The sequence below is a fragment of the Odontesthes bonariensis genome, chromosome 14, assembly GCF_027942865.1.
Source record: "Odontesthes bonariensis isolate fOdoBon6 chromosome 14, fOdoBon6.hap1, whole genome shotgun sequence".
NCBI classification, from domain to species: Eukaryota; Metazoa; Chordata; class Actinopteri; order Atheriniformes; family Atherinopsidae; genus Odontesthes; species Odontesthes bonariensis.
The window spans coordinates 15,511,966-15,531,585 of NC_134519.1; the positions used below are offsets into that span (position 1 = coordinate 15,511,966).

General features: G+C 39.2%; 1 protein-coding gene and 1 non-coding gene across 8 annotated transcripts in view; one reads left to right on the forward strand and one right to left on the reverse strand.

Annotated features, from left to right (window-relative positions):
- The window catches only part of pde1cb (phosphodiesterase 1C, calmodulin-dependent b), a 126,134-nt gene that overhangs the window by 64,352 nt on the left and 42,162 nt on the right, over window positions 1-19,620 (forward strand). The window lies entirely within an intron of this gene.
- Window positions 5,570-5,641, reverse strand: trnae-uuc (transfer RNA glutamic acid (anticodon UUC)). Its single transcript has one exon. It is a non-coding gene; the product is annotated as a tRNA-Glu (tRNA).

Sequence of the window (19,620 nt, forward strand, 5' to 3'; positions counted from 1 at the left end):
GAGGCCAAAGAATAAGCATTCCAACTTGGAATTAAAGTCGGGGTCTTCTGAGCTTTTACATTCATGAATACACTGGCATCTGTGCTGGCATCTATGTACTTTTGTGGTTCTTAATTATTACCTTCAGGACTGCTTTATACCTTCATGGAGGTATCTGTCTGAGGTGCTCTTAGCACCCCGCAGATGGCTTTTTTACTTTTACTTTTTGCTCAACACTGATGGATGGATGGACTGTGCTCTAAAAAGCGAACAATAAATAAGCTCTGGAGATTATGCTATGCTTTGATAGAATGCTGATTGATTGAAACTTAGCTCAAGCTGGCAAGAACCAGGAGGGGGAAACAACTTATTTCATAACAAAGAGGAGAAAGTGCCAACAACCATAATAGAGCAATCAATGTTCAGCTCTTTAAGGCAGTCCAACTTTCCAACACTTAAAGTGTCCATCGTAGTAGATTTATCTAGCCTTCGTAAATGGCAAAAAATTATGAGATCACTTTTTCCGTGTTTATCTTGTTTTCTGTTATTGCTTGCATGCTTAGCTTCAATATAAAACATCTCTTTTAAATACTGCGCCTTGCCAAGGCCTCGTTGCTAATTAAACAAAGTGTCAGTAGAAAATGTGTTACCTTCTTGACAAATCTGTGTGTAGACTTGTGCTTCCTAATGTGCTGGAAGGTGGTTTGAATGTATTCATTTTTCATAACCAAAAATAACACTATCTTTTTGTTAACCAAATAGGCATTAATCATCAACTTACTGGGATTTTTTTTTTTCAAGCACAAAGCAATAAGTAGAGCGCACATGCGTTTTATTTTTATCTCATGACCACCTCGGCGCTGCTCTAAATTAAACAGGCTTTTACTCAAGTCTGTAAATATGCTTCAGTGGTCACTTCGTGTTGTCAGCTCCTCTGTTCGAGTCAAGCCTCCAACCGTGAATAGCCGAGTATGAATCAGCCTTTACGTAGTCAGCTCAGTTGCTAATACTATTGAGTGTATATTTATACAGGAGTTGGAGCCTCATTTCTCTCTCCCAGAGCTTCTGTGTTTGTTCAGATTTCAGCTATGGAAGTTATGATCCAAATTTCCTAACACTTTGAGCAGTGTTTCTTACTGTGTGTTTGTCCAAGACTGAAGTATTTAGATGCAGTGCCTGCGTTTGTGTCAATAATTGCTTTTGCACTCTTACTTTCCCCTGTGTTTCTGGTATCCCTGTACCTTATTGCTCAGCAAAGCTTTAGGTTATCTCAACTTAAGATAAATCCATGTCAAGTCACAGGTTCTTAAGTACTTAGAGAGAAGTGACACGTGCTTTTATGTCACAAGTTTAACTCAGGTTAGGACCCAAATACAAGACTAGAGATAGAGGCGAGGACTGGCAATTGGTTTTTGAAGCTTTAATAAGAAAGACTGAAAGTGCTTACTTACTAAGAGACTAACCAAAACACCAACAGAACATGAAAAAACAATGACAAATGGTAAAGAACAAAGGAAAACCTGCAGTATATATACAGAGGGAATGATTTAAAAATGAGCGACAGGTCAGCACCGAAAACCAGGTGTGACACAGATACTGTAAAACCGATGAAAGTGAGCAAAAGAACAGGATCCACCAAAATAAAACAGGAAATGACGAGACATGAACGGAAAGGAAAACCAGAATATCCACACAAAATCCCATTAACCATGACAACTTCGGTGAAAGCTTTGTTCAAAAGCTTTTTCATTTCCAGTTATTTTTCCCTATTATTCAGAAAATCCCATTATTATTTTAATCTCCATCACTTTGCATAATAATAAGTGACATTTGATTCTCTAAATACCAAGTGGTAGGCAGTTCTCTTTTTATAAAGTATAAACAGCAAAACAGCTGTAAGATAAGAGGTAAATATTCGTTTCTTTACCTGGAGGCAGCAGCAGAAGAAATTTCCAGCCACAGGAATTCATACTTCACAAACAAACAATAAGAAAGTCTTGTGTATTTTTCATGGAAGTTAGGGTTTATCATACCTTGGAACTATTTACCCTGAATTAAAACTTAACTCATTGGCTGCCAGCCATTTTCAGTTCAGAGACACCCATACTGCCAAGTGTTTTTCAGTATTTTGACTGATTTTCCAAGACCCACAGAAAAGTGTGTCTTATGACTATGTACACACCGAAATTACCAAAAGAAAGAGTAGACTCTCTTCTTTGATCAGGAAAAAAAGTTTGTTTCTACCATTTTCAGTCTTTTAGTAATAGACAGTAGAACATAGGTTGGTTTCACCAAAATCAGCTGTTTGACCCAAAAAATGGAGAAAACGAGCTCTTTTTTGTGTGTGTGCATAGTGGCACTGCTGCCACCTAGCGGGTAATGTTGCCAGTATATTCTCTGTTTAGTGTTTACAAGCCTAAGATTTAGTGACGAACTCCGCTAGATTGTCCCCTAGCCCGCTCCGTTAAAAACGCAATTGACGTCTATAGACGTCAATGGCACCGAAAGAGTTAAAGGACATGTTCAAAAGGAAAGTAGTTTTATTTGTAGATTATTTGTCTTTGACTTTGTTTTGGTGAACAGGAATTTCAAGAAAGATTTACAATGTCCTCTCCAGATCTCTGCCAGCGTCTACTCTTTTGCAGAGAACACCCAGAAAGTAAAACTGAACTTTAAAACAATTAAATAAGAAAACAAAATCGGAATTCAGGTAAAGTACAAGTTTTTTTACTTTCAACATTTCTTCTTACATCTTCTAATATTAACTGTGAGAGATCATTGTTCATGTAAGTACAGCTGAAATCATAGCACCAATATAGTCTTTTAGGTACTTAAATGGTTTTGCAGTTTTAAAATCTAGATATTGTTAGACTGACAGGCTGGAATAGTTTTAAGCAGCAAGTTGGCCTTTATTCGTAATAGGCTGCTTTTCTGATGTGTTTTAGCTGTTTGACAAAAGAAACAGAAAAATATGTGAATTAGAGAAGCTTTATTTATAATTTGACTGTATAAATATACTCTCATGCTATTGTTTTTTTAAAAAAAAAAGATGTCTTTCGCGCAGTGGCAGCTGGGATAGGCTCGACCTCCCCATCAACCCTGAAATAGATTAAACGTTTACAGAAAATGGAAGGATGGATTAAAAAAGACTGGACTTTGGAGCATGTGTGGAGTGCCTAGGCCCATTTAAGTCTAGTTAACATGCAGAAGTGATTTGAACCCTAACCACATTATCTGGATGTGTTGGTCTCGGCTTCAGAGGCTTGTTTCGTGCAATTTTGGTTGGATGAAAATGTTCATATGCATTTTGAAAACATTGAATGGGTAGGTGGGTCAGTGACACAAGCTTGACCTCAGCGTCTCACGAAAAATGTGAATGTCCCATGAACGGTTTATAAGCCAGGAACTTCCAATCAGTCAGTCAGATTTGAAAAAGCCTCCTGGTCATTGTAACAGTAATGCTATTCAAGAAAAAAATAAAACTTAAAGATGAATGAAGAAATTGGCACATGTCGAGGAAGATCAAGGTCAGATTTTTTTTTTCATGCATACACAAAAAATTTGTCCTCTGCTTTTAACCCATCCAGTGGTCCGTTTCACGTAGCAGGTTTAGTGAAAACTCTGAGTTGGTTAACCCTGAAATGAGGGAAACCCTGAGTTTTCCGTTTCACAAAGGGAGGTAACTCAACCCCGAGAAAGAGGGGTAACTCTAGCCTGTTTCACAAAGAGAGGAAACTTAACCTCACGGTCAGTTACCGTAGTAACAGACTCTCTGAACCTAACCTGGTCGGGACCAGGTTTTCCTAAAGAAACCTCGAGTTTCTTTCTGTCTCCGCCCTCTTTCAGCCACACACGCCATTTGATTTCCTCATTCATTCAGTCAGCAGAGCGAGTTCTTCTACTTCTAGAAGTCCGTTAGGCACAGTAGGAGGCAACTTTTTTCACGAACATGGCATGTCCTTTTGACAACGATCCAGTGGATGAAGGTGCAGCATTATTGCGCAGAGAAATAAATATTCGTCGGAGATGGTTACCAGACGGCGCATAGATTTTTGCATTTACAGACAATTATCTTTTTGAGCGGCACCATCAGAATGTGTTGGGACAAAAGAAAAAAAAGACATAAAAGACAAATAAATATTTGTATGAATAGGCTTAAAAAAGACATATATAGGCCTATTATATTTTATAAAGGCACTTGTGTCTTGGGGGTGGACTCCCTCCGGGGATTCCCTCAGCCACTGGCCCTCTGTTAGAGGTGGTGGTGCTGGGCAGCACCGGTTTTACGGGCATCTGCCTTCTTTCTGTTGGCTCAGTAGAAGTCTGTGTTAGTTTAAATAGGCTTAATTATTTAACAGAACATGATATAGATGATGACTCTAAATTTTCCTTAGGAGTGAGTGTGAGTGTGCATGGTTGTTTGTCTCGTTTGTCTCTATGTGGCCCTGTGATGGACTGGCGGCCTGTCCAGGGTGTACCCCGCCTCTTGCCCATTGACCGCTGGGATAGGCTCCAGCCCCCCCGCGACCCGACTGACGGATTCAGCGGTATAGATAATGGATGGATGGATGGTATAGATGAGAAGACATAGTTTATGTGTGTGAAAACAGCATTATGTTGGGAATAAAATAACTGCACAGTCAAATAGCCACTTAATATTTACATTACAGTGTAAAACATGATCAAAATGAGGTACCTCCATGCCGAGGTCTCACCTGTTTGAACAATGTTTTTATATTTCATCTTAAACTGCTGCCAAGAGCGCTTCTCCCCTGTGGGATTGCACCTAAATGAAATAAATGAATGGGCTACCATTCAAGCAGTTTCCCTGTAATATTATTGTGATTGCAAATGACTACATTTAAACTTACACTTTTGCTGCGCAACGGTGTTGCACTTATTTCTAAAAACGTATTGAAACTCGCCGTATGAGCGCATTAAGATTTTCAATTCGAGGTTGGTGAAAAACGTAGCCCCTCCTCTTCCCCGTTGCCAAGGTGACTCGTCGAATCGGGGCTCCATTGATGCTGGCTTTTTAAAGTTGTGGCGCACACGCAAAACTCAAGGTGAACCTACTCAGAGTTGATTAACCTCACTCAAATCAGCGTTTCTGGAACTGAAAACTCAGGGTTTTCTATCTCAGAGTAGATCAACTCAGAGATCAGGAATAGACTCAGAGTTGGTTGAACCTGCTTTGTGAAACAGACCCCTGGTTGGCACCCATTGACACACACTTGCACATTAAGATCCGATTTATTGGTCATGCATACACACGAAATTTGTCCTCCGCTTTTAACCCATCCAGGTTGGCACCTGTTGACACACACATGCACATGCACAGGGTCACACACTCAGAGACAGATGCCAACCTGGAGCGGTGGGCAGCCATGAAGCGCCCGGGGAGCATGGGGGGTTTGGTGCCTTGCTCAAGGGCACCTCAACCATGACAAGGAGGTGGACTGACACTTCTCCAGCTATCGGTTCCACCAATCTTTTGTTGAGTGGCGAGAGTGGGACTCGAACGGCCAAGCTTCCGGTTATTGGACGACTGACTCTAACCACTGAGCCACGGCCACCACAAAATGTCCTGTTCCCATACCGGGAGTCGAACCCGGGCCGCCTGGGTGAAAACCAGGAATCCTAACCGCTAGACCATATGGGACTTGCTAGGAAAAAGAATAGGAAGAGTAACAGACAAGAGGACAGACATTATCAAGCTGAGAGTCACAGGGGACAATTGAACTCTTTGTTTAATGTCAGTGATTGGGTACTAAATCCACGCTTTGGGTGCTTTTCAAGAATATCCCATTTTATGCCATTAACCCGAGCCCCTCTGTGCTCATTCTGTGGTTCAAAGCCATTTATCAGGCACCAGCTACTGGGCTATTTACTGAAGATGATTCATTTGGAGAGCGCTGTTATTGGTTTCATGTTTGGAATACTTACTGCAACAAATACAATTAGATTTCATGAAGCCAATAATTGTAGAAGCAGAGAAACAATGAAGATGATGATGATGGGCTCAGACAATGAATTTCTAATGGAGGTAGAATACACAGATTATCACTGTAAAGTGGATTTTGTAACTTTGGTTTTAAAAATATTATTGTTAGTTTTATCAGATCAGACGTTTTCCCCCAGCCGACAAGAAGGGGGAAAAAAAACTCTTCATCATCTGCTGTTCCCTGTTGTTTATTACTGCCTCCTTCAATTTTACCTGAAAAGCTATAAAGAAAATCAATTAACCATCGCCCGAGCTTGCTCTAATTATGATCTCAGAGCTGATAGTGTGCAGGCCTGGCACAATAACACAGTTGCTTTTACTAAAAAGGAAAAGGGTGAGTTGACAAGGACGTTAGTGCCTCATTTTTACAAATTTTATAAATACGCAAGTGAGTATTTAGTACACAAGTACCTAAATACTGATACTTAAGATCTTAAATACAGCACTTCATACAATCACGGTATGTTTTGAATATAAATGACCTATAAAATCTCCTCCAAATCCTAGCTGGTATTGCTTTCTTTATTTTTGGATCTCATTTTACATTGTGCACAAGGAGGTTTGATTATTGGGCAAGTAGAACATATTAGTCTGATTATAAAATCAACCCATAACGTTAAGATCTGCCATCGCATTGCCGTCGTACTTGTAAATGAAACTCAAATATCAGCCAAAGGAAATATTAGAAATCTGTTTGTAAAGTCCAGCCGAGAGCTCAAGACCAGCCATTATTGACCAAGTGTTTCCGGTTGTTCTTACATGACTAAAAATCCTCATTTTGTGTTTAACACCTCAAAATGCAGCAACAAACTTGTGTTTTTTTGTGTAATTACTGAAACACTTGGCTATATTTTGGTCATAAGGTTGCTTCTTTTTTGCTTATTTTCTTGTATTATTGATGCCTCAGTTGCTTTTCCTGAAGATCTTTCTCCTCGCTTTCTTCACCTAATCACCTATTCTCTCCAACTACCTGATGATTACAGCGGTAATTACCTGTCTCAAACAAATCTCTGAGCTTGGACTAATTGCATTCTTCTCAGTCAATCTTTTTCTTCCTCTTCCTCCCTTTTCCCATCTCTGTGTTTCACATCAGGTGCTCCTTTCTCTTCTGAGGTAAACGCCTCAGTTAGCATGATTCAAACGGCATCACAGTGCACTAATCCTTGCAGATGCTCAGAGGCACCCTTGAGATTGTGTATCTGTGCATATGCACAAATTAAAACTGAAAATATACATATTGCTTGATGTGAAATAATTGTACACACAAATATATTACAAACATGTACAAAATGTTCATGTATGGACATGAAGTTAGATGGATTTTCTTAAAGATCCTTCTATGTTTTGCATTTAGTTTTGCCCAGCAACTCCACTTATTGATTCAAGTACAATTACAAATTGATTGTTGTCGTCCCAACAGAGATACTGTATCTGTTAGTGTAAGTGCTGTCTTTACATTTTACAGAAAAGGGCTTCTACAATGATTATTTTCCCCCTGTTTGCCTTCCTCAGAAATACATTATTGAGCTAAGTGCATTGCTATTCTGAAGATGGATTACAAAGCCTAAATGATAGGCTTTTATCCTAAGTTGAGGCTGCGGCAGAGATGAACACGTCAACGTCACTGGCTTTCATGGTGCCAGCTCGCCAGGCTTGCCCTTCCTGCGGTGTGCGGGAGATAAAATTGCAGATTTATGGTGCAGATTGTTCCCTTTTAATCTGGTTGTTTGTACCCACCCATCCTCTAACCACCCCACCTCTACAGTTGTTCCTGCTGGCTGTTTGTCTAAACGGTAGATGAGCAGAGATGTGTAGCTATTTGTTAGTGTCTGTTTGTGTATTTTTAGAGAGGGAAAATATTTGGTCACAGTATAGGATAATGGGAAGAGAGACCATGTGCGTCCTCTAGTGATTTGTATGCTGAATGTGTGTACTCATGGGTAATGCCCTGCAGCTGTGTGTGTGTGTTTGAGAGAAAGAAAGAGAGAGAGTTGTGTGGGTCTTTCTTTCCATTCAGCCATATCCTCATTTATCTCCCAATGACTGGGTCATTCCAGCTCTAGTGGAAGTTGTAGCTGATATTTAGCATATCCAAATACCTGCTGTGACACACAGACTCTCTCATAAACTGTGTGAAAGTCTTGAAACCTGCCTAGTTGTGTTAGATGGAGAATGACACATTTGTTTAATTGACTTCCATAAGGTTGGAGTAATTGGGAGCTTTCCAGTGCCAAGGAGCTGCATGCTTAGGAGAATTTGACTACCATGGGAAAGAGATTGTGGCAGTCTCAGATGATTAGTGTTTCAAGATTCTTTACAAACATTTGACTAAATTCCTGATGGTGGGAGTACATCGGACTCCACTGCCTTACAGGTAAATTCAGACATACAGTAATAGGAGTGAGGAAGATCTTGTGGAACAAATATGCTGTTTGCCCCCAATGGATGAAAGTCATGCAGATAATTGCTTGATTAGTGATGTGGCGCCGTGGGGCTCGTTGCTGCTTTGCTCTGTTTGTAAACTGGACTGTGATGGATTAGGCAATGTAAAATGAAACATGCTGTCACTTGTTGCAAAAGCTCCTTTCTTGAATATAGAATTGTGCAATTGTTTTTGTGTCTGTGCAAATATTTAGATTTATGCGTGTGTAGTAAAACATGAATTAGTTTTCTAGTGTGTTAGCATGTGAATAAACAGTATACCAGTATCTTCTATGATGTTATTCTAAGAAGAAAGCAGGAAATCCTTCCAGTGAGGCACTTAGGAATCTGCTTTATGTCACTTTTTTTTTTCAACGCTCTCTTGGACATGCTTGACTAAACATCCTTCCTAGAAAATAAACTGCCAGTACAGTAGGTCACTGTTATATACATTTATGAAGACTGAGACTGAGTGTCTTACGTGCATGGTTTGCTTTAATGATCATATCTGTGATGCACGTTAATCTTCTCAGGCAATTTTAGTTTATGCTCTGACCAGAGCTGTAAAGGAAGAATTGATTAATACAATAAATATTTGCATAATCAGAACGGATTTTAGCGATCCTCAAGAAGTATGAGGATTTTCCTGCATCACAGCTCATACAGTGCATAGTACAGATTCAACATATATTGGATTGAAACACTAACGTACTTTAGTTGTATCTCATGTTAAATTATCTAGGTTTCATTTCTATACATTTTTAGTATAATAGTTTTCTTGTCATGTCTTTAGGTATTCAATTCACTAAGTATGTGCAGAGCAATTCTCTTTACTGTTCTTTAACCCTTCAATTAGAGTTATTGAATCATAGGTAGTCCGTATGAACGCATGTTCAACCATAGTAATATACCTCACTATAATTTAGCTGTGAGCAGATATTAGAACAAGTGTTTATCAGTGCGGAGGTGTACCACAGCATGCTGTTCATTAGCGAAGTCTCTCATCAAACTGGCTGCGTATAAATGAGGCCTCCTTTCCCAGTTCAATAATCTAAAGTAAATGAGTGGCTCTTAGGGTTGCAGCAAAGAAATGACAATGGAGTGGAGTCTCCACTGAGCTCAACGATCTTCTCGTCTCTGCTATTTGTTCCTGCCGAATATAATGAGGCATAATTGAGTCATAAATGGCATGCTGATCTTGGTAACCATGGTGTTTGATGGAGACACAGTGTTTTGAGATGGCTTGAAGAGGTAGTTTGATTTTGGTGGAATTTTCTTTTGATAATAATTTCTATTATGCTCGTGTCTATAATGCACAGTAATAATAATCATTAGACACTGTAATCCATTTGCTGTACAAGGCTTTATAACATTGAAACTGTGTGTAATCCATTTATCTTTAAACACCTTAAACTTGGAATCCACTGAATTTAGCTTCTGAGGAGTCTCTTTGGAAACTAAAATCTCTGTTTAATTTCTCTGTACTGTTGGCTTGTCCGTTGGCTGTCCTCAGAGGTTGATGTGAACGTGCAGTTAGCATCAAGGCGCTGGGGAATATGGTTCTGCGTTTCCTTTTTTATCGACAATTTCGTCAGATTCAGGTGTGGATATGTCGTCGCCTTCGTACTCTGCATTATTCTCGCCTTCTTCGACCCCAGTTTCACTCATTTTCTCCTCCTTTTTCCAACTTATTTTTTTTCTTTCTCTTCTCCCTCTCAGTCTCTCTCTGCAACTGCAGCCATGCTGCTAACTACAGGGAAGTGGGCGTTTTCTACCTGCAGCCGGCAGACGCTGATACTGTTGCTGTGTTTACTTTTGCTTTGTGATAGTCTATCGAATGTAGGTCACGAGCAGAATATCGAGATCGATCAAAATTTTATCCCGATTCGAGATCGAATTATCGCCCAGCCAGATGACTAACCTGGCTGGTCACCAACATTCCATTGTTGACCAGAAAAAGCGCTTTGAGAGCTTTCACTGTGTGTTTAAGGTCATTGTCCTGCGGAGTTCTATAAACCAAACCACTAAAAGGTTGTGATTTCTATACGATTTATTCAAATTGTATGTGAAAGAAAACCTTGAGTTAAAGCTGCAAGCAAACTTGAAGGAACAGGCAGGTCAAAGTAGAGCCAATAAAACAACAAACATGTCACGTTGCTGTAAGTGTAGAAATGGACCTATCCTGAGCACTTTCAAGTGAGTAAAATGCTGAAACAAAGTTTACCAGCATGCTTCATCATCTTCATTTCCCTGGAATGCCACTCCACATTCGATCATTAGCTGTTGATTTGCAAGTTATTTTATTTACATTAACATACAGCACTTATTTTATATAAACAGTTTAAATGTGTGTGTGTGTATGGGTGTGTGTGTGATATACAGCGTTTTCCTCTATAGTCACGTACCAGTCAGAGCTAGATTAATAAAAAGTCAAAAACCTATTAGGTAGCTTTTTCTAGCTTGAAATGATCCATCTGCTAATATGCATCAAACCCTGGAAAACAGTTTAATTAAAATGACTAGAATAAATAAGCCATGAAAAAAATAGAAAAGTGTGACAGAGCATTGGTTTATTTGAAAGGTTATGCAAAGCAGCAGTGGTTGGCTCCCTTTGCAAGGAAAAACCATCTAAAGTTTTGGCATGGTGAGACAATCCTGGTCATCCACCTTCTGTCATCCAGACTTTAGTGATAACCCAAATATAGCTTGTTACCTCGTGTTGTCACCTCCTGGTGGCTTCTTTCCTGGACATAGAATCACTCTCTTATAGACAAAGCAGGTGCTTGTTTTGTGTTATTATGTTTTGACTGATTATTGTTTGAGGTGAGGGGAGTGGGCTTATCACCTGTAATCAGGAAACAAGCCTTTTAGATCTCATTTTAATTTGTAGAATTAGTTAATGCAAACACTTCAGCTTCTGCAAATCTGATATTTAGCACAGTACAGTATATGCCTTAGGTTTTTTTTTTCTAGCATCCCGAAGTCCCGAAGAGCCTGTGTATGCTTTAAAAAATAATTTACAGGATGTTTGAAACATGCCTTGCTTTGCATATACGTCATGATCACATTGCCCAATTTGCACAGATTTATAACCTGCCCTTAAATGCTGCAAGTCTCCCCCTCTACTACACCGCAAAGGTGATGCATTGGATTCAGATATGGTGACGTCAGAGTCCTCTGAACTTCCCTCAGTTCGTGGTCGTGTTCATAAAAGCAGCATGAAATGGCTCGAGAATTATGTGCTGGAAGCAGCCATGAAAGTAGTAGTCAGCTTCAACCAAAGAAAGAAAAAAAAAAACCTTACAGGCAAACCATGGGCCAAATGCATACCAGGAAAAATGAAATCCCCCATATAGAACTGTTTGGGTCAATGCTTTCATGCTTGTGAATTCAATTCTGTGCTGATACAATCCGCAACATCAGCAGCAAGAGGAGATTCATCAGACCAGTCAAACTTTTCCACTTCTAACAAAGTGCCTGTTGGGTCAGAGAAGCTGATCCCAATCTCAAGTCCAGTCAAAGAAAATGAAAGCCCAAACACACACTTCCAGTAGTGAAAACTGCTGTAGAAATGTCAGGAAATTCTACCCTGTTTATCTGTGACTACCCGTCTGTTGCAGTGTATCCTGCAATGCACACCCTCTTATACAGTGAGGATGAAAATTAAATCAGCGGAAAGAAAAGTAATCCAAAACACACACACACAGCCCACACAAAACTAAAGATGTGACACTTTAGTTGACGATGCTGCCTTAATTGTATTTGTATAAGTGCATATATGTGCATATGTACAATGCAAGTCAGTACCATTTTCCCTCTTTTGCACTGATGTGACCACCATTAGTGTCACGATAATGTTGCTTTTGTCAGAAATGAGCCATCTGTATGTACCCACAAATCCCAGACACATTATCAGGAGGCATTCTTCTGTGCATGTGCTCTCTGAGTGGATTTGTTTCACTCTATTTAACACAACAGAAAATGGTAACACTTTAGAAAAGCGAATCTGTTTATCCACAGAATGAATACTAGGAAAAGATTGTTGTGGCAGGAAGCAGACTCAGAACACTGCAAAACTTCCCCACTTTTCTGGTTTCAGACAGCTGTCTTAACACTAGAACTACCACGGAGGGGTCAATTGACCTTTTTTTTCCTAAAGGCCCACAAGAGGGTCATTTGACCCTTTGGACCCCCTGCGGACACTCCTTTTGTTGTGGAAATGTGGGTTGAGTGCTGTATCTCTGCATCTTCGTTCCTTGGAGAGGAGCTTCTTTCACCACAAAATTCTTGAGGGAAATGAAGCAGTAGTCCACATGCACTGGTATTTATCCATCTAACAATTGCGATAGATAACCAATTGAGATAGATCAGCAAGGTACATTCATTTGAAAATTGTACTAAATGTAAGCTGATTGTGTTAACTGTAGGATACTTGTACATAGCCATTTGCAAGGATGTACTAAATGATTGAGACATGTACAAAAGCATTTGAAATTTGATGAAAGCAATGATAAATGCCATTCTGTTGTGAGGAACTGCAAATTAGTTTTGGGATTTGTCCATGTTTTGAGAATGACATCTCAGTTTCAAGAAATGAGCCAAACCAATGGAGAAAAACTGTAACACACTGTCCGCCAAACTGTGCTATCTGTCTTTGCTGCTGATATCTTCATGCAAGTTGCTATTTACCTGTGGTGATTTTGGAGGCTGACAGCCCTTGGGAAGAAGCTGTCTGTCCCTGTTTGTCTTGGCTGTTACCACTGTAAGGTGTGACCCCCTCACCCCTCACCCCACACACGGCCCCTAACAGCCTCATTACCATAACAAAATGAGTGATTAGTGTATTCGGTAAAAGCCGCCGGGTCAAATGACCCCTCTCTGGTACTTCTAGGTAGGCAGAAAAATCCTGGTAGTTCTAGAAATAAACCTTTTCAGTGGTGGGGAGAAGGGGTCTTTTTCTTCTTTGAATAATAATAGATCAAAATATTTATTTCTACTCTTATCTCAGAAATGGAAACATTTTTCTCCTTTCCATTTATTCTGTGTTGTTGAGATCCAATAATGTGAGTCACAATAGACAATATACAGTTGTAAATGTTTCTTTGCGTACATAATGTTTATATGAGCACTTTCTCTTTATGTGTTTCAGTGAATCCTGAAGCTCAGCCTTCTCAGATATATCTAGTATTCATATGTAAGCAGGGACCATATTGGCTGCTGAAATGCCCATTCTTGAACTGCCATTCACTCCAGATAAAGGATGCAGTGTCAAGGTCTTTTCTATACATCTGGGTATACAAAATCTATGTGTGTTCTTGGATTGTGTGAAGTGGTGCATTGCCAAACAAAGTGCATTCTGATGTCCTTGTTTGTTCTCTGGTTGAAGGACAGACCAGTGATGACCTCAGTCACCACAGTGCACCACTTTTCAGCTTTTATTGATCTGTCCGAGTACTTTTGTGCTCATATGTGTGCCGAGGACAATTACAGAGTCAAATGTTATCACGACCCCCGCTTCTCTATTTATTTCCCATTGTCTCCATTTCTTTGTGTTTTAGAATTAACCAGATTTTGTCTTACATGGCTTTCAGTGATCTGTTTGCCAATAACACCATCGAGGTAATTCACCTCAAAAGAATGGAACACTGCATTTTGAATTCAGCCTTTTTATCTGTGTTGTTACAACTAAACTAAGGCAGCTATAGTAGCTATCACTATTAGTCACTGTTGTTGCTCTTGATTAGAGTTAAAAAGATACTCTAATTGAAAGTGCTACATTTACTGTTTATATGTTTAAGTATTCACAATTCGCCTTTGTCACCTTTTGTCTTTGACTCTTAAAGGCTTTAAATCTTTTTAATACAGTCCACCAAAGATGTTCGTATCTGCTCCTCACGGGGCTTCAAGGTCTCCCACAAGAAATGAACAAACATATTCAAGTCACCCATGAAAGGACAGAGAAAGTCGATTGTGATGCGCCATCCCTTCAACAGTTTTCTTCCATTTTTCATGTTCCTCTGTCAGGGTCCTTGCTAGTCTTGTTTGTTTCATCTTGTTGTTGTTTGTATGTTTTGTCAAGGTGTAAAGGAAAAGACAAATTTATATTGTTTCTAACAGCAATGAAGTCAGGATGTGTTTGCCTTTTCAACCAGATATATTTGATAGTGGTTCTTGTCAAAACTAGCTGTCCCCCACATACACTGTATGAACATTTATGAAAAGTCTGTTATGCAAAAGCACATTTCTCATAGTTATCAAATTGAAAGTACAAGTGCAAGCACTTTGTGTGCAATCGGATCTAAAAACAAAACAAAAATAAATAAATGAATAAATAAATAAAAAGGAGAAAAAAGATAGGGTGCATTCAAGCCAAAACATTGTAATGAAAAGATTGCACCTGTGTCTACTAACATGAGCCACCACTAGACTCTAACATGGTCTGTCGCCAGCTTAAGTGAGATTACACTAAAGTTAGCCTTCTGCCTGTTTATTTAAGCTTCAGGGAGTAAAAAGCTTCAGGACTCCTAAAACGTACGAACATAAGCCTCTTGAAAGAGACAGACTCTGCTCTGATTTAGCAGCTCTGAAGTTCTATTTAAAAGCGCACACTGGGACGGTACGATACCAGCTCTGTTTGGTTTAAGGTGAACAAGTAAAGTTCATTTGACAGCAGCGTAATGATGACAAAAGCAGAATTCACAGGAGGGGAAAAGAGGTAGCTGTGCCTCTCAACATATCATTAGAATAGAAATAGAATGGAGAAAGACTTTATTCATCCTCCAATGGGGGAAATTCAAATTAGTCAAGTAGCTCAAAAAAGTATTATTATTATTATTATTATTATTATTATTAATAATTATAACCCTATATCAGCTATATAACAGGTTCCCCTTCCCATGCCCCACAGTAATTTGGTCCACTTTCCTCATCCTACACACAGCTCTCTGGGAGTGTGACAATTGTGGTTTAACCCCAACAAGTAGTCCCATTCATGCAAAGACTGAAGAGAAAGATTGTCTGTTATTGACATTTTTCTTTACTTCTACTACTCGATAGAATAAAAGTTTATATTTCTTACCCGACTGCATTTTGTTTGCTCATAAAGTTTCATAACTAAACTTTGTTTGTTCATACAAAACAGATGCGTGTCCTTGTTGCTTGTCCATGCACTAGAGCAGTGTGACCCTTAAAACCATGTGCAAACTTGTTTTGGAGAACACTGATCTTTTCTATGCACACCTGAAATTGCCTTGAGTAACTGCCTTCTTTACTTTCACACTTTTGTACGGTGGCCGACACATGCAAACGGAAAAACAAATCCAACAGTAAAACGCTGCAAGAGAAAAATACGGCAATCACAAAAACGACCGGAGCACACGCGCTGCAAACTCCAAAACAAATGCAAGAGAGAAACGCTGCAAACTGCAAAACACATGCAAGAGAAAAACGCACTGCAAACTCCAAAACACATGCAAGAGAAAAACGCGCTGCAAACTCCAAAACAAATGCAAGAGAGAAACGCGCTGCAAACTCCAAAACAAATGCAAGAGAGAAACGCGCTGCAAACTCCAAAACAAATGCAAGAGAGAAACGCGCTGCAAACTCCAAAACAAATGCAAGAGAAAAACGCGCTGCAAACTCCAAAACAAATGCAAGAGAGAAACGCGCTGCAAACTCCAAAACAAATGCAAGAGAGAAACGCGCTGCAAACTCCAAAACAAATGCAAGAGAGAAACGCGCTGCAAACTCCAAAACAAATGCAAGAGAGAAACGCGCTGCAAACTCCAAAACAAATGCAAGAGAAAAACGCGCTACAAACTCCAAAACAAATGCAAGAGAGAAACGCTGCAAACTTCAAAACAAATGCAAGAGACACATGCAGCCCTCATGTCCCGTCTCTGCTTCCTGGCATTGCCAGTTCTCTTTTCTCTTCCCTTGCCATATCCATGTACTCTCTCTGTAATTTCCGTTGCACTCGGTTAGTCAACTCTCCTACCATGCAAGTGTCCAATATGAGGAGACATGTGTGACAATATCCAAAATACATTGCATGTGTTTTGGAGTTTGCAGCGCGTGTGCTCCGGTCGTTTTTGTGATTGCTGCATTTTTCTCTTGCAGCGTTTTACTGTTGGATTTGTGTTACTGTTTGTACTTTTGCCAAATGCACACAATGTAAAATGGAACCAAGAAATCCAAGTAAGCAGGGAAAAGATAAGAGAGGAAGAGACAAGATTAGAGTAAACATTGGACTGGATTTTTTTTAAAGGTTGCAAACTACCAAGACTTTAGTTTTCTATTTGCAAAGATTTAAGCCCGAGAAGAACCTATTTGCATGTTTGTCTGAAATTGGATTAGGATGGCTAACTGAGGTGGAGTGAGCACAAAGAAAAAACAGGCTGCGAGACAGATGTCAGTTTATTATGTCACTTGTTGCTATTATTATTCTTTCATTAGTATTTCAAGCAAGCAGGATAAGATATAAGCTTTTAACATTTTACATTTTTTGTTTGACTTAATTACCTTTGAGAACAGTAAAATGCCGTAGCAGAAACATAATGGACCATCGCTTAGAGAGTCTATAACGAGGAAGTTGGCAGGCATTGCCAGCAGTGCATCAATGGGCAAATCCTTAAATCAGTTCAGGAAAATAATTGAATGACTTGTTGGGTGACAAAGTGACATCGCAAGGAGCAGTACTTCAGTGAAAGATACTTTACCCAAGGAATGAAGTTGCAGTTGTTCAGAGCCGTGCATGTCACATGCTCATTGACAGTTGAGTTGGTCCACAGATAAATTAACATGCTTCCATAAGATAAATATATGCTAACATATGGTATATTTAACAATGGACAAAATATCATTCATGTTTCAGCTCCTAGTAATGGGGAGTCACTCTCACTTTCAACCCATCACTACTTGTCAGTGAAGCAGGCTTTTTGTAATTTGTAATTTAATTTGAGTTAATCTAATTTACTAAGTCGGGAAATTACTTCAGATCTAACTGGAACCAGTCAATACACATCAGTAATTGTCCTCTATTTTGTGCGAGCTACCTTTTTTGCTCTCCTTCGTCTGATCTTTTCCCAAGTCTTTATATGTAATTGTGGTTTTTATTCTATTCCCAAGTCACCCTTTGTTTCCACAGCATAAGAAAAAGCTTTTCTCAGATCTCAGTTGCCCTAAAATTGTTGTTATTTCTCATATGTAATTTGCTCTGACACCATCAATCTGGAAAAAAATCCATGTTAAAATTAAGAGCTTAGTCGTATCCTTTAGCGGTGACAGCACCTGCTGCTTGCATCCAGTGTGGCGTTGGCTAATCAGTGCAGGGAAGACTAAAAATAACATCTGAAACCACTGTGAAACCAGAGTGTTCCACAGTTAATCCATCTTAATAATATTCTTAGACTAGTAAGTAGTTTAAAGTGTTAAACATCAACAGATCCAATTTCCAAATGTGTCAGTGTTCTACTTTTGGCTGGAAAGCTACTGTTGTAACCATTATAGTTCTGGGCTTAGCACTAATGAATATTCCGTTCAACATAAATGTAGTGAAATTAATTTTTAATTTTCATACACATTTGACCTCGTATGCCTGAAATCTAGCTATCTTTTTTTTCATTAAAGAAGCAGATAGGGGTCAAGTAATTTGCTCAGGGACACCTTGGCAGCACTATGGTAGGGAGGAACCCCCTTTTTCCCATGCTGTGATCCATGGAGTCAGTTACCAGCTGGGATTTGAAGCAGTGAAACATATACTTTGAAATTACTTTTGCAAACTCTGCTGCTTCACAATTTTATGAAGGGTGTATATGTGTGTATACTTACTGCATGTGTGTCACTGTGTGTGTTTGTGGCTGACAGAGACACACAGAAGCCTTCTTAATCTCCCCACGATATGACTCATCTGACATGGGAATTCAATGAGCTTCGAAAATCTGGTCTTAACTTATTAGATTATAGAAATTGAATTACTGGCATTTAATGACCATGTTTTGAACTGGGGACACGGCAGACAACACTGAATAAACAGGCAAAATACGACCAAAACATAGACCCATTTTACATCAAAAAATATTTTGAAGCTATTTTCAAAAAAATATTCATTGATTGTCTCCTCTTCTCCTCTTTAAGAACATGTAAACATAGTTGATGACTCAGTTGTACACTATATTAGAAAATAATTCCTAGTCTTGTGATTTATGGGAGCAAATTGGTTCTTGTTGTCACCCTTTGGGATACAGTAGTGCGTAGACCTAAATAACTCTGACAAGAGCCAAATCGATATGGCCAGACGACCGACTCAAAACATTAGACAAGACGAGGCTAGAAGGGTGGACAGGGATGGGCTGTCATGCGTACCACAAGGCGCAGTCAAAGGTATAGGAGTCTATGAACTCAGAGTTTTGAGTGGTTTGAGCCGCCTCCAACAAGAAGGGCCAGCAAGAATTCTTCCCCATTCTTCTCATCTTAAAACATGGAGGAGACATTTAATATGATTAATGTCTGAATTTCCATGATTCACCTGCGCTTGTTTGGGTGATGGTAAAAAGGTTTCATATAAATAAACACAATTTACAATTTGCTTGAACAACGTCCACTTTCAAGTGCAAACAACAGAGGCTAAGAGAAGTTTTTCCGGCAATTACTCATTTTGATGTCGTCTTCTTTAGATCATGAGTTGATTATGCTATGATATCATGATAACAAAGCTTATTTCGCTATGATAACAATTTCATTTATCTTGTTTTCTCCCAGAAAAATCCGCCTTTTTTTTTTTCTTGAGGTCACACCATATAGTAAGACGTTATAAAGAGAAAACAAGCAACAAGCTCTGCTTTCTCAAGATCACAAGATGATTATAGTTGGCTTCGACATGAGGAGTTCCTGTGTTAACAATCCATTGATCATTATTGCTTCCGTGACATTTAGGGATGATCTGTAAGATTAAGTAAGGGCATGTGTAACTCTATTTGTTGAACTGAGTTTATTACATGCCTGCCTGTGGTCGTAGATAAGAGTTTAACCTTCTTTATTTCAGCCAAGAGTTGCCCTTCAGTTGATCCCACTGCTCGTGATGATGGGAAAACTTAATTTTACTAGCCCGAACTAACAAAATATATTCACCTGTTATAGCGAGAAAGCAAACCTGTTATCATTACAACATGGAGCTTCAAAATCTAGAGATAATTAAATTGTGATCATGAGAAAATTAT